The sequence below is a fragment of the Arachis hypogaea genome, chromosome 1 (assembly GCF_003086295.3).
Source record: "Arachis hypogaea cultivar Tifrunner chromosome 1, arahy.Tifrunner.gnm2.J5K5, whole genome shotgun sequence".
Classification (NCBI taxonomy): domain Eukaryota; kingdom Viridiplantae; phylum Streptophyta; class Magnoliopsida; order Fabales; family Fabaceae; genus Arachis; species Arachis hypogaea.
Window position 1 is genome coordinate 48380937 of NC_092036.1, and position 13702 is coordinate 48394638.

General features: G+C 39.4%; 1 non-coding gene across 1 annotated transcript; it reads right to left on the reverse strand.

The window, feature by feature from the left end:
• Nucleotides 1-2417: 2417 nt before the first annotated feature.
• Nucleotides 2418-2525, reverse strand: LOC112716158 (small nucleolar RNA R71). The gene has a single exon (XR_003160193.1). It is a non-coding gene; the product is annotated as a small nucleolar RNA R71 (small nucleolar RNA).
• Between the last annotated feature and the right edge of the window lie 11177 nt (nucleotides 2526-13702).

Here is a 13702-nt window from a genome sequence, read left to right on the forward strand (position 1 = left end):
CAAAAGAATCACTGGATTCTATTCCAACCTGATTGAGAACCGACATATGATTAACCGTGCTGTGACAGAGCGTGTTGAACATTTTCACTGAGAGGACGGGACTGTAGCCATTGACAACGGTGATGCCCAACATACAGCTTGTCATGGAAAGGAGTAAGAAGGATTGGATGAAGACAGTAGGAAAGCAGAGAGACGGAAGGGACAAAGCATCTCCATACGCTTATCTAAAATTCTCACCAATGAATTACATAAGTATCTCTATCCTTATTTTATGTTTTATGTTATCCTCCATAACCATTTGAATCCGCCTGACTAAGATTTACAAGATGACCATAGCTTGCTTCATACCAACAATCTCCGTGGGATCGACCCTTACTTGCGTAAGGTTTATTACTTGGACGACCCAGTGCACTTGCTGGTTAGTTTTGCGAAGTTGTGATAAAGAGTTGAGATTGCAATTGAGCATACCATGTTGATGGCGCCATTGATGATCACAATTTCGTGCACCAAGTTTTTGGCGCCGCTGCCAGGGATTGTTTGAGTTTGGACAACTGACGGTTCATCTTGTTGCTTAGATTAGGTATTTTTCTTCAGAATTTTTAAGAATGAATTCTAGAGTTTCAAGGTGATGTTTTCATCATCACCAAAGCTGATTGATTCTCATCAATTTAGCTCTTAAATGTAATGTCCTGCTGAAGCTTGGCTAGCCATGTCTAATTTCTTTAGACTAAAGCTTTAGACTAAAATTGCATGATTCCTGGAATTCTAATTAAAATTTTTGAATCTCTTTATTTTCTTTTCCACATAATTTTTGAAAAAGCACAAAAAAATTTATAAAATCTTAAAATCAAAAATATTTTATGTTTCTTGTTTGAGTCCAGTGTCTCATTTTAAGTTTGGTGTCTTGCATGCATTGTTTATTTGATCTTAGTTTCATTTTGATTATTCCTCATTATTAAAAATTCAAAAAAAATTTTAATTTGTGTCTTTTCAAGTCAATAATACAGGGAATTGAAGATTCAGAACATTCAGCAGAGGAATTACACAGAAAAAGATGGGCATTCAAAACGCCCAGTCAGGAAGGAAAACTGGCGTTTAAACGCCAGCCAGGGCACCTGGCTGGGCATTTAACGCCCAAAAGGATAGCATTTTGGGCGTTTAACGTCAGGATGGCACAAAAGGGAAGATTTTGTTTTTAATTCAAATTTTTTTTCAAGTTTCCATAATTTTTCAAAATCAAATCTTTTTCAAATCATATCTTTTCAATCATATATTTTCAAAATCAATTTCTTTCCATTTTCAAAAATACTTGCTAACAATTAATGATTTGATTCAACATTTCAAGTATGTTGCCTTTTTTGTTGAGAGAGGTTTAATGTCTGAATCATATCTTTCAAATTTCTTGTTAGCCAAATCATTAATTTTCAAAATCAAATCTTTTTTAAATTGTTTTTCAAATCATATATTTTCAATCATATCTTTTTAAAACTATAACTTTTCAATCATATCTTTTTTTTTAATCACATCTTTTTCAAAATAGTTTTCAATCATATCTTTTTAATTTCTAATTTCAAAATCTTTTTCCAAAATCACTTTATTTCTTTCTCAATCTTAGTTTTCAAAAATCAATTACCATTTTTTTTTCAAAATTTCTTTTAATTAATTCACTTTAATTTTCAAAAATTTCTTCCCCTCTTCTCACATCCTTCTATTTATAGACTAACACTCCTCATCAATGCACAATTCGAACTCTATCTCTCTTGATAAGTTTGAATTCTTCTACCTTCTCCTTCTATTCTTCTTTTCCTCTGACACCTCAAAGAATCTTTATACTGTGACATAGAGGATTCCATATTTTCTTGTTCTCTTCTCTTTTATATGAGCAGGAGCAAAGACAAAAGCATTCTTGTTGAAGCTGACCCTGAACCTGAAAGGACCTTGAAGCGAAAGCTAAGAGAAGCTAAAGCACAATTCTCTATAGAGGACTTAACAGAAATCTTCGAAGAAGAAGACATGGCAGCCGAAAACAACAACAATGCCAACAATGCAAGGAAGGTGCTGGTGACTTTACTGCACCTACTCCCGACTTCTATGGGAAAATCATCTCTATCCCTGCCATTGGAGCAAACAAGTTTGAGCTTAAGCCTCAATTAGTTTCTCTAATGCAACAGAATTGCAAGTTCCATGGACTTCCATTGGAAGATCCTCATCAGTTTTTAGCTTAATTCTTGCAAATCTGTGACACTGTCAAGACCAATGGGGTTGACCCTGAGGTCTACAGACTTATGCTATTCCCTTTTGCTGTAAGAGACAGAGCTAGGATATGGTTGGACTCACAACCTAAAGAAAGCCTGAACTCTTGGGAAAAGTTAGTCAATGCTTTCTTGGCAAAGTTCTTTCCAGCTCAAAAATTGAGTAAGCTTAGAGTGGAAGTCCAAACCTTCAGACAGAAGGAAGGTGAATCCCTCTATGAAGCTTGGGAAAGATACAAACAATTGATCAGAAAGTGTCCTTTTAACATGCTTTATGAATGGAGCATCATAGGTATCTTCTATGATGGTCTGTCTGAACTGTCCAAGATGTCATTGGATAGCTCTGCTGGAGGATCTCTTCATCTGAAGAAGACGCCTGAAGAAGCTCAAGAACTCATTGAAATGGTTGCAAATAACCAATCCATGTACACTTCTGAAAGGAATCCTGTGAACAATGGGACGAATCAGAAGAAAGGAGTTCTTGAGATTGATACTCTGAATGCCATATTGGCTCAGAACAAAATATTGACTCAGCAAGTCAATATGATTTCTCAAAGTCTGTCTGGAATGCAAGCTGCACCAGGCAGTACTAAGGACGCTTCATCTGAAGAAGAAGCTTATAATCCTAAGAACCCTTCAATGGAAGAGGTGAATTACATGGGAGAACCCTATGGAAACACCTATAATCCTTCATAGAGAAATCATCCAAATCTCTCATGGAAGGATCAACAGAGACCTCAACAAGGTTTCAACAACAATAATGGTGGAAGAAACAGGTTTGGCAATGGCAAGCCTTTTCCATCATCTTCTCAGCAACAGACAGAGAATTCTAAGCAAAGCCACTCTGACTTAGCAACCATGGTCTCTGATCTAATCAAAACCACTCAAAGTTTCATGACTGAAACAAGGTCCTCCATTAGAAACTTAGAGGCACAAGTGGGTCAGCTGAGTAAGAAAATTACTGAACTCCCTCCTAGCACTCTCCCAAGCAATACAGAAGAGAATCCAAAAGGAGAGTGTAAGGCCATCAACATGGCCGAATTTGGAGAGGAGGAAGAGGCAGTGATCGCCACTGAGGAAGACCTCAATGGACGTCCACTGGCCTCCAATGAGTTCCCTAATGAGGAACCATGGGAATCTGGGGCTCACACTGAGACCATAGAGATTCCATTGGATTTACTTCTGCCATTCATGAGCTCTGATGAGTATTCTTCTTCTGAAGAAGACAAAGATGTCTGATGAGCGGATAATTTATACGCTTTTTGGCATTGTTTTTAGTATGTTTTTAGTATATTTTAGTTAGTTTTTATTACATTTTTATTAGTTTTTAGTTAAAATTCACTTTATTGGGCTTTACTATGAGTTTGTGTGTTTTTCTGTGATTTCAGGTATTTTCTGGCTGAAATTGAGGGACCTGAGCAAAAATCTGATTCAGAGGCTGAAAAGGACTGCAGATGCTGTTGGATTCTAACCTCCCTGCACTCGAAGTGGATTTTCTGGAGCTACAGAAGCCCAATTGGCGCGCTCTCAATTGCGTTGGAAAGTAGACATCCTGGGCTTTTCAGAATTCCCGGCGTTTAACGCCGGAACTGGCATAAAAATTGGAGTTAAACGCCCAAACTGGCATAAAAGCTAGCGTTTAACTCCAGAAAAAGTCTCTACACATGAAAGCTTCAATGCTCAGCCCAAGCACACACCAAGTGGATCCCGGAAGTGGATTTTTACGTCATTTACTCATTTCTGTATACCCTAGGTTGCTAGTTCACTATTAATAGGATCTTTTGACATTGTGTCTTGGGGGAATGACACTTTACACATTTCTCATTGTACCTTCTATAGCATGAGTCTCTAAACCCCATGGTTGGGGGTGAGGAGCTCTGCTGTGTCTTGATGGATTAATGCAATTACTATTGTTTTTCATTCAATCACGCTTGCTTTTATTCTAAGATATCACTTATTCCTAAACTTGATGAATATGATGATCCGTGACACTCATCATCATTCTCATCTATGAACGTGTGCCTGACAACCACCTCCCTTTTACTTTAGATTGAGTAGATATCTCTTGGATTCTTTAATCAGAATCTTCGTGGTATAAGCTAGAATTGATGGCGGCATTCAAGAGAATCCGGAAGGTCTAAACCTTGTCTGTGGTATTCTGAGTAGGATTCAAGGATTGAATGACTGTGACAAGCTTCAAACTCCTGAAGGCTGGGCGTTAGTGACAGACACAAAAGAATCACTAGATTCTATTCCAACCTGATTGAGAACCGACAGATGATTAGCCGTGCTGTGACAGAGCGCGTTGAACATTTTCACTGAGAGGATGGGAGGTAGCCATTGACAACGGTGAAACCCTACATACAGCTTGCCATGGAAGAAGCCTTGCGTGCATGAAGAAGAAGACAGTAGGAAAGCAGAGATTCAGAAGATAGAGCATCTCCAAAACCTCAACCTGTTCTCCATTACTGCAAAACAAGTACTTATTTCATGTTCTTTTACTTTTCACAATCAACCCTAATAATTATTGATATCCTGACTAAGAGTTACAAGATAACCATAGCTTGCTTCAAGCCGACAATCTCCGTGGGATCGACCCTTACTCACGTAAGGTATTACTTGGACGACCCAGTGCACTTGCTGGTTAGTTGTGCGGAATTGCAAAAGTGTGATTGCAATTTCGTGCACCAAGTTTTTGGCGCCGTTGCCGGGGATTGTTCGAGTTTGGAAAACTGACGGTTTATCTTGTTGCTTAGATTAGGGCTGTTTTATTTTTGTTAGTTTAGAGTCTTTTATTTGAGTTTAGTTTCATATTTTAAGTTTGGTGTCAATTGCATGCGTTTGTTTTCTTTTATTTTTCAAATTTGCATATCCTTAGTCCTGTCTTGATCCTAAAAAATTCTAAGTTTGGTGTCTTCTTTGTGTTTTCCTTTAAGTTTTCAAAAATTTGTGTTTGATTTTCTAAAAATTTTAAGTTTGGTGTCATTTTGTTGTTTTTCTCTTTCCTCTTTTCAAAAATCAAATCTTTTTCAAATTAATTTTCAATCATAATCTTCTCAATTAACTAATTGATTTAGTTTTTAATTTGTTTTGATCTTATTTTCTTTTAGTTTTTGAAATTTTATTTTATTTTCCATTTATTTTATTTTAATTTTTTTTCGGTCACTTTTAGTTAAAAAAAAAAATATTTTTCTTTACTTGTGAATCCATATCATATTCCCTTTCTCCATCATGGACCTAAGTGGAATTGAGCAGTCCAGAAGGACTCTGGGGTCATATGCTAACCCCATTACAGCTGCATATGGGAGTAGCATCTGTATACCTCCCATTAAAGCAAGCAGCTTTGAGCTAAATCCTCAACTCATTATGATGGTGCAGCAAAATTGCCAGTATTCCGGTCTTCCACAGGAAGAACCTACTGAGTTTCTGGCACAATTCTTACAAATTGCTGACACAGTACGTGATAAAGAGGTAGATCAGGATGTCTACAGATTATTACTGTTTCCATTTGCTGTAAAAGATCAAGCTAAGAGGTGGTTGAATAACTAACCCACAGCAAGCATAGAAACATGGAGACAGTTCTCAGACAAATTCCTGAATCAATTTTACCCTCTAAAAAGGATGACACAGCTAAGGCTGGACATCCAAGGCTTTAAACAAGAGGATAATGAATCCCTTTATGATGCCTGGGAGAGGTATAGAGGTATGCTAAGAAAATGCCCCTCTGAAATGTTTTCAGAGTGGGTACAGCTAGACATCTTCTACTATGGGCTTACAGAAAAAGCTCAGATGTCTCTAGACCACTTAGCTGGTGGATCTATACATATGAGGAAGACGATTGAGGAAGCTCAAGAGCTTATAGATACTGTTGCTAGAAATCAACATTTGTACTCTAGCAATGAGTCCTCTACAAAAGAAAAAGTTATGGCAGTAGCCACTGATCCTAATCCTCAAGAACAGATGGTTGAGCTTAATCAGCAATTACACCTGATGACAAAACAGTTAGCAGAATTTAAAGAGATGCTCCAAGAAACTAAAATTGCTAACAAGAACATAGAATCACAGTTGAATCAGGCAAAACAGCAGTTATCTAAACAGATAATAGAAGAATGCCAAGCAGTTCAACTGAGGAGTGGGAAGACATTGAATAACACTGCTCAAAGTAGCAAAAAGCCAATAAAGGAACAATTGACAGAGGATAACCAAACCACTGTCCAAAATCCCTCTGAGGACAGTAAGAGCCCAGAGAGGAATACTCTTGGCGTCCAAACGCCAGAAAGGGGGGAAAAGCTGGCGTTAAACGCCCATTCCCTGCCCAGTTCTGGCGTTCAAACACCAGAAAAGGGGGAAAAGTTGGCGTTAAACGCCCATTCTTCACCCAATCCTGGCGTTCAAACGCCAATGGGGAATCAGACACCTGAGAGTGCTGGTAGTATCCCCTCTAAAAAGGCTTCTTCAACCACCTCTGTAAGGAATAAACCTGCAGCAACTAAGGTTGAAGAATATAAAGCCAAGATGCCTTATCCTCAGAAACTCCGCCAAGCGGAACAGGATAAGCAATTTGCCCGCTTTGCAGACTATCTAAGGACTCTTGAAATAAAGATTCTGTTTGCAGAGGCACTTGAGCAAATACCTTCTTATGCTAAGTTCATGAAAGAGATCTTAAGTCATAAGAAGGATTGGAAAGAAACTGAAAAAGTGTTTCTCACTGAAGAATGCAGTGCAGTCATTCTGAAAAGCTTACCAGAAAAGCTTCAAGATCTAGGAAGCTTTATGATACCATGCACATTAGAAGGTGCTTGCACCAAGACAGCCCTGTGTGACCTTGGAGCAAGTATCAATCTAATAGATGCATCCACTATCAGAAAGCTTGGGTTGACTGAAGAAGTCAAACCAACCCGGATATGCCTCCAACTTGCTGATGGCTCCATTAAATATCCATCAGGCATAATTGAGGACATGATTGTCAAGGTTGGGCCATTCGCCTTTCCGACTGACTTTGTAGTGCTGGAAATGGAGGAGCACAAGAGTGCAACTCTCATTCTAGGAAGACCTTTCCTAGCAACTGGATGAACTCTCATTGATGTACAAAAAGGGGAAGTAACCCTGAGAGTCAATGAGGATGAGTTCAAGTTGAATGCTGTAAAAGCTATGCAGCATCCAGACACACCAAATGACTGCATGGCGCTGACATTATTGACTCTTTGGTGGAAGAGATCAATATGGCTGAAAGTCTAGAATCAGAGCTAGAGGACATCTTCAAGGATGTTCAGCCTGAGCAGGAAGAACCAGAGGAAACAAAAGAATTTTTGAAAATTGCTCAAGAAGAGGATAAGCCTCCCAAACCTGAGCTCAAACCACTACCACCATCCCTGAAGTATGCATTTCTGGGAGAGGGTGACACTTTTTCAGTGATCATAAGCTCTGCTTTAAATCCACAAGAAGAGGAAGCACTGATTGAAGTGCTAAGGACACACAAGACAGCTCTTGGGCAGTCTATAAGTGATCTTAATGCCAAACCAGTGGTTCAACCACAAAGGCGGCTAAATCCGGCCATGAAGGAGGTGGTGCAGAAAGAGGTCACTAAATTACTAAAGGATGGGATTATTTATCCTATTTCTGATAGCCCCTGGGTGAGCCCTGTCCAAGTTGTCCCCAAGAAGGGAGGCATGACAGTGGTTCATAATGAAAAAAATGAACTGGTTCCTACAAGAACAGTTACAGGGTAGCGTATGTGTATTGACTACAGAAGGTTCAATACAGCCACCAGAAAGGATCATTTTCCTTTACCATTCATAGACCAAATGCTAGAAAGACTAGCTGGTCATGATTATTACTGCTTTTTGGATGGTTATTCAGGTTACAACCAAATTGCAGTAGATCCTCAGGACCAAGAGAAAACAGCATTCACCTGCCCTTCAGGCGTGTTTGCCTATAGGAGAATGCCTTTTGGTCTGTGTAATGCTCCTGCAACTTTTCAGAGATGCATGTTATCCATCTTCTCTGATATGGTGGAGAAATTCCTGGAAGTCTTCATGGATGACTTCTCAGTATATGGAGACTCATTCAGCTCCTGTCTTAACTATCTAGCACTTGTCCTGAAAAGGTGCCAAGAGACTAACCTGGTGTTAAACTGGGAGAAATGTCACTTTAATGTGACTGAAGGAATTGTCCTTGGGCACAAAATTTCAAGCAAGGGAATAGAGGTGGATAAGGCAAAGGTAGAGGTAATTGAAAAATTACCACCACCTGCCAATGTTAAGGCAATCAGAAGCTTTCTGGGGCATGCAGGATTCTACAGAAGGTTTATAAAGGATTTTTCGAAAATTACAAAACCTCTGAGCAACCTACTAGCTGCTGACACACCATTTGTGTTTGACACACAATGTTTGCAGGCATTTGAAACCCTGAAAGCCAAGCTGGTCACAGCACCAGTCATCTCTGCACCAGACTGGACATTGCCATTCGAACTAATGTATGATGCCAGTGACCATGCCATTGGTGCAGTGTTGGGACAGAGGCATAACAAGCTTTTGCACGTCATTTATTATGCGAGTCGTGTTCTAAATGATGCACAGAAGAATTACACAACCATAGAAAAAGAGTTACTTGCAGTGGTCTATGCCATTGACAAGTTTAGATCCTATCTAGTAGGATCAAATGTGATTGTGTACACTGACCATGCTGCTCTTAAGTACTTACTCACAAAGCAGGATTCAAAACCCAGGCTCATAAGATGGGTGTTGCTTCTGCAAGAGTTTGATATAGAAATAAGAGACAGAAAAGGGACAGAGAACCAAGTAGCTGATCATCTGTCCCGAATAGAACCAGTAGCTGGGGTGTCCCTCCCTTCTACTGAGATCTCTGAGACTTTCCCAGATGAGCAACTCTTTGCCATTCAGGAAGCTCCATGGTTTGCAGATATTGCAAATTATAAAGCTGTGATGTTCATACCCCAGGAGTACAGCAGGGTGCAAAGAAAGAAATTAATTTCAGATGCCAAGTACTACCTATGGGATGAGCCATATCTCTTTAAGAGATGTGCAGACGTAATGATCCGCAAATGTGTACCCAGAGAGGAAGCACAAAGGATCCTGTGGCATTGCCATGGATCACAGTATGGGGGACATTTCGGAACTGAGCGAACAGCCACTAAGGTCCTCCAATGTGGCTTCTACTGGCCCACTCTCTATAGAGATACCCGAGAGTTTGTGCGTAACTATGACAGTTGCCAAAGAGCTGGTAACTTGCCTTATGGATACGCCATGCCTCAACAAGGGATCCTAGAGATTGAATTGTTTGATGTATGGGGCATTGACTTTATGGGTCCATTCCCACCATCATACTCAAACACTTACATTCTGGTGGCAGTGGACTATGTATCTAAATGGGTAGAAGCAATTGCTACACCCACTAATGATACTAAGACCGTGCTGAAATTCCTCCAGAAACACATCTTCAGCAGGTTTGGTGTTTCCAGAGTACTAATCAGTGATGGGGGCACTCATTTCTGCAATAAACAGCTGTACTCTGCTATGGTCCGATATGGAATTAGCCACAAAGTGGCAACCCCATATCATCCACAGACAAATGGGCAAGCTGAAGTCTCTAACAGAGAGCTAAAAAGAATCCTAGAACGGACTGTAATTGCCCATAGAAAGGATTGGGCAAAAAGCTTGGATGATGCTCTGTGGGCATACAGAACAGCATTCAAGACTCCAATAGGAACCTCTCCATACCAACTTGTGTATGGCAAGGCCTGTCATCTGCCCGTGGAACTGGAACATAAAGCCTACTGGGCAACCAGATTCCTAAACCTAGACGCTAAGTTAGCTGGTGAAAAAAGATTACTCCAGCTAAATGAGCTAGATGAATTTAGACTCAGTGCCTTTGAAAATGCAAAAATTTATAAGGAAAAGGCAAAGAAGTGGCATGACAAGAAGTTGTCATCCAGAGTCTTTGAGCCAGGACAAAAAGTTCTGCTCTTCAACTCTAGGCTCAGGCTGTTCCCAGGAAAACTTAAATCCCGGTGGAGGGGTCCGTATGTGATTACAGGAGTGTCACCATATGGATATGTTGAGCTTCAGGATACTGATTCTGACAAAACGTTCATTGTTAATGGACAGAGGATCAAGCATTATCTTGAAAGCAATTTTGAGCAAGAAAGCTCAAAACTAAGGCTTGAATGATTCTCAGTAAAGGTCCAGCTAAAGACATGAAAGAAGCGCTTGCTGGGAGGCAACCCAATCATTCGTAGGTTATCTGTTTTGTTTAATCAAAGTTTGATACATATTCTCAAAGGGCAATCATCAAAATTGAAGGAATTCATAGAGTTACAGAAGGATTCAGTGCAAAAAGTAGAGAAAAGGAGCTTGCTGGCAAAAAAACGCCAGTAAGGGGTACTTTGGGCGTTTAACGCCAGAATGGGCACCATTCTGAGCGTTTAACGCCAGTAAAGGTGCCATTTTGGGCGTTAAACGCCAGAATAGGCACCATTCTGGGCGTTTAACGCCAGGTGTGCAGCATCCTGGGCGTTTAGCAAAACGCCTAGTGATGAAGGGGTTTCTGGCGTTTAACGCCAGCCAGGGTACCTGGCTGGGCGTTAAACGCCAGAATGGATACCATTCTGGGCGTTTAACGCCAGAAAGGTGGGAGAGAGAGACTTTGCTTTCTTCCTCAAATTTTTTTCAAACTTTCCTGTTTTGATCCATAATTTTCTACATCAATACATTTCAAACTTTCATCATTCACCTTCAAATTTTCAAAATTTAAAATCATTCTTCAAATCTCTTTCAAATCCTTTCCAAATCTTCTTCAAAAAAACTCAAATATCTCTCAATTTCTTTCCATTTCTTCTAAAATTTTCTTCAAAATTTTTGAACTCTCTCTCCCTTCCTTATAAATATATGTTCGGCCACACCCCCTTCCCCACCATTCGAATTTGCTCTCCTCCTCTCTCTCCTCTTTCCTTTCTTTTGCTTGAGGACAAGCAAACCTCTAAGTTTGGTGTGTTTTTCCGTGATCACTAAGTTAAGGCTCATCAAGATCATGGCCCCCAAAGGAAAACAAACCAATTCAAGAGGCAAGAAAGAGAATGCTCCAAAAGACCTTTGGAGTCAAGAGAAGTTCTTAACCAAAGAACATGCAGACCATTACCACAAAATAATGGGTCTAAGGTCAGTGATCCCGGAAGTTAAATTTGATCTGAAAGAAGATGAATATCCGGAGATCCAAGAGCAAATTCGAAACAGAGGATGGGAAGTTCTAACCAACCCTGAGACAAAGGTTGGAGAAATATGGTTCAGGAATTCTACTCAAATCTGTGGCTGACAAATAAGCAAAGAATGACTGGAACCGCTTTCCATACCTACAGAACCATGGTCAGAGGGAGAATTATTTACTTCCATCTGGACAAAATAAGAGAGGTCTTCAAATTACCTCAACTACAAGATGATCCTGAATCCTTTAATAAAAGAATGGTGAAAGTAGATAAGGGGTTGGATCAAGTTGTAGAGAACATATGCCTCCCTGGAACCAAGTGGATGACCAATTCAAAAGGTGTCCCAAACCAACTCAAGAGGGGAGATCTCAAACCAGTTGCAAGAGGCTGGTTGGACTTCATAGGGCGTTCTATCTTGCCCACTAGTAACCGTTCTGAGGTTACTATCAAGAGAGCAGTGATGATTCATTGTATTATGCTGGGAAAAAAAGTGGAGATTCATCATCTGATTGCTTGTGAGATTTATACAATTGCAAACAAGAACTCCACTGAAGCCAAACTGGCCTACCCAAGCTTAATCTCTTTGCTATGTAAAGATGCTGGGGTGAGGATGGGAGTAGATGAATTCATCCCAATTGAGCACCCAATCACCAAGAGGTCAATGGAAGGACAAATGCAAGATAACTCTATCAAAAAGAGGGCGCAGGAGTTCCTCCCTGAACTTCCTAAAATTGATTACTGGACTCGTCTAGAAGCATCTGTTGCCAAGCTGCAAGAAGCTATGGAACAAATTAAGGAAGAACAGCAGAATCAAAACTGCATGCTCTGCAAATTGCTGAATGAACAAGAGAAGCAGGGGCGTGAGCTACAGGAGTTGAAGCGCCAAAAGCTCTCCCTTGAAGGGTCAAATACCCCACAAGTTGAGGGAGCATCCACTTCTCAAAATCAAGGTTGTTGAGTCCTAACTCTGTGATAACCTCTATCATTAGGAGTCTATTTAAATTTTTGTTTTCTATTACTATTAGTCTTATCTTATATCTATTTTTGAGTTTTGTTCTTAATTCATGATTAATAAAATTTAAGGTTCATGTCTTAAAGCTATGAATGTCCCGTGAATCCATCACCTCTCTTAAATGAAAAATGCTTTAATCACAAAAGAACGAGAAGTACAGGATTTCGAATTCATCTTTAAAACTAGTTGAATTAGTTTGATGTGGTGACAATACTATTTGTTTTCTGAATGAATGCTTGAACAGTGCATATGTCTTTTGAATTTGTTGTTTTAAGAATGTTAAAATTGTTGGCTCTTGAAAGAATGATGTAAAAGGAGAAATGTTATTGAGGATCTGAAAAATCATCAAATTGATTCTTGAAACAAGAAAAGGTAGTGAATTCAAAAAAAAATAATAATAATAAATAATAAAGTTGTGATCCAAGGCAAAGAGTGTGCTTAAGAACCCTGGACACCTTTAATTGAGGACTTTAGCAAAGCTGAGTCACAATCTGAAAAGGTTCACCCAAGTATGTGTCTGTGGCATATATGTATCCGGTGGTAATACTGGAAGAGAGAGTGCTTTGGGCCACAGCCAAGACTCATAAAGTAGCTATGTTCAAGAATCATCATACTTAACTAGGAGAATCAATAACACTATCTGAGTTCTGAGTTCCTATAGATGCCAATCATTCTAAACTTCAAAGAATAAAGTAAGATGCCAAAACTGTTCAGAAGCAAAAAGCTACTAGTCCCGCTCATCTAATTAGAGCTAAGTTTCTTTGATATTTTGGAGTCTATAGTATATTCTCTTCTTTTTATTCTATTTTGATTTTCAGTTGCTTGGGGACAAGCAACAATTTAAGTTTGGTGTTGTGATGAGCGGATAATTTATACGCTTTTTTTGGCATTGTTTTTAGTATGTTTTTAGTATATTTTAGTTAGTTTTTATTACATTTTTATTAGTTTTTAGTTAAAATTCACTTTTCTGGGCTTTACTATGAGTTTGTGTGTTTTTCTGTGATTTCAGGTATTTTCTGGCTGAAATTGAGGGACCTGAGCAAAAATCTGATTCAGAGGCTGAAAAGGACTGCAGATGCTGTTGGATTCTCACGGATCATCATATTCATCAAGTTTAGGAACAAGTGCAGTCCTTTTCAACCTCTAAATCAGATTTTTTCTCAGGTCCCTCAATTTCATCCAGAAAATACCTGAAATCACAGAAAAACACACAAACTC